Here is a 2,500-nt window from a genome sequence, read left to right as displayed (position 1 = left end):
ATATGTCGTTATCATGTCCTCCCCCTATCTCTCCTGTCCTCCAGTGTCGTCAGGTTGATTTCCCTTAACCTCTCCTCGTAGGACATACCTCTTAGCTCTGGGACTAGTCTGTGTGTGTGTGTGTGTGTGTGTGTGTGTGTGTGTGTGTGTGTGTGTGTGTGTGTGTGTGTGTGTGTGTGTGTGTGTGTGTGTGTGTGTGTGTGTGTGTGTGTGTGTGTATGTATGTATGTGTATGTATGTATGGTATGAAGAAAGACCCTATTTCCTAGTCGTCCATAGAACCTTCATCACAACCCCGTAAATCTGTCTTATTCGCCAGACTGGAATCTGTTTCATCAGACAGGAAGTCTGTCGGGTTCGTCAGACAGAAATCTGTCATGTATACCAAAGTGCAGTCAAAACTGACAGGCAGAGAATCCATATCGAAAATCCCAAACATTTGACACAATTTTCGACGTAGCTGAGAAATCTGTTATGTAAATCTGTCCAAATCAGATCACGACGGATTTAGCTATATATAATCCAAAGTTTTGCTTATGGAGAACATACGAACTTTCTTTATCATCAGCTATTGCTGTAAAAGACAGTTCACTGGCACGTTGGTTAAAGGGGTTTAAAGCCTGTCTACTACACGAGGGTCACTGAGGCTGCCTGTCACCCGTCTCCCACCAGTCAACAATACTCTAATACCTAAAAGAAGAATTAAGTGTGTATACACTTAGAATTTACCTTAATATACACTCCATGGTGTATATATTTTGCTATAGTCATTAATTCTGAATGAGAAACTATATTTTCATTCGCTTTTTCAGCTAAATACAATAACACAGTTAGACAATGAATTATAATTTATTTTTAAATTACTTGCATATAAAGAACACAATATTGTTAAATTCTCAGTTTGTTTTGTCTGTTTTCATTGATTTTTGGGCTGTCTGGAAAGTGGGAAAACATCGCGTAAAACCTAGCAGTAGATAGCACTGCTGTCTGTAAACAAGATAACAGTTAAGGACAGTATTGTATTACGTATATGTACACGCACTCTCTACCACTTGGTCAATACCAACGCACTCTACGTCGGACGTACACACACACACACACACACAGCTTTCAGTCAGCTTTATCATACCTCTTCTTGAAGCTGTGTATGGACCATGCCTCCACTACATCACTTCCCAGCCGTGGAATAGCCTAGAAAGTGACGTAGTGGAGGCGGGAACCGTACATAGTTTTAAGGCAAGGTATGATAAAGCTCATGGGGCAGGGAGAGAGAGGACCTAGTAGCAATCAGCGAAGAGGCGGGGCCAGGAGCTATGACTCGACTCCTGCAACCACAAATAGGTGAGTACAAATAGGTGAGTACACACACACACACACACACACACACACACACACACACACGCACACACACATACACACACACACACACGCACATACACACACACAAGTGTGTTCACACACAAAGAAGTGTTCACAGAGGAGACAGAAGGGACTCCAGAAAGTCGGAGAGGTGGGGCACACCACCAAGTGCTGGACACAGTGCACACAACCGAGGAAGAAGTGAAGAGGCTTCTGAGTGAGCTAGATACCTCAAAGGCATTGGGGCCAGATAACATCTCCCCATGGGTATTGAGAGAGGGAGCAGAGGCGCTATGTGTACCCCTAACAACAATATTCAATACATCTATCGAAACAGGGAGATTGCCTGAGGTATGGAAGACAGCAAATGTAGTCCCAATCTTTAAAAAAGGAGACAGACATGAAGCATTAAACTACAGACCAGTGTCACTGACATGTATAGTATGCAAAATCATGGAGAAGATTATCAGGAGAAGAGTGGTGGAACACCTAGAAAGGAATGATCTCATCAACAGCAGCCAACATGGTTTCAGGGACAGGGAAATCCTGTGTCACAAACCTACTGGAGTTCTATGACATGGTGACAGCAGTAAGACAAGAGAGAGAGGGGTGGGTGGATTGCATTTTCTTGGACTGCAAGAAGGCGTTTGACACAGTTCCACACAAGAGATTGGTGCAAAAACTGGAGGACCAAGCAGGGATAACAGGGAAGGCACTACAATGGATCAGGAATACTTGTCAGGAAGACAGCAGTGAGTCATGGTACGTGGCGAGGTGTCAGAGTGGGCACCTGTGACCAGCAGGGGTCCCGCGAGTCAGTCCTAGGACCAGTGCTGTTTCTGGTATTTGTGAACGACATGACGGAAGGAATAGACTCTGAGGTGTCCCTGTTTGCAGATGACGTGAAGTTGATGAGAAGAATTCACTCGATCGAAGACCAGGCAGAACTACAAAGGGATCTGGACAGGCTGCAGACCTGGTCCAGCAATTGGCTCCTGGAGTTCAATCCCACCAAGTGCAAAGTCATGAAGATTTGGGAAGGGCAAAGAAGGCCGCAGACGGAGTACAGTCTAGGGGTCAGAGACTACAAACCTCACTCAAGGAAAAAGATCTTGGGGTGAGTATAACACCAGGCACATCT

This window comes from Cherax quadricarinatus, chromosome 64 (assembly GCF_038502225.1).
Source record: "Cherax quadricarinatus isolate ZL_2023a chromosome 64, ASM3850222v1, whole genome shotgun sequence".
NCBI lineage: Eukaryota > Metazoa > Arthropoda > Malacostraca > Decapoda > Parastacidae > Cherax > Cherax quadricarinatus.
This window is presented reverse-complemented; position numbering follows the sequence as displayed.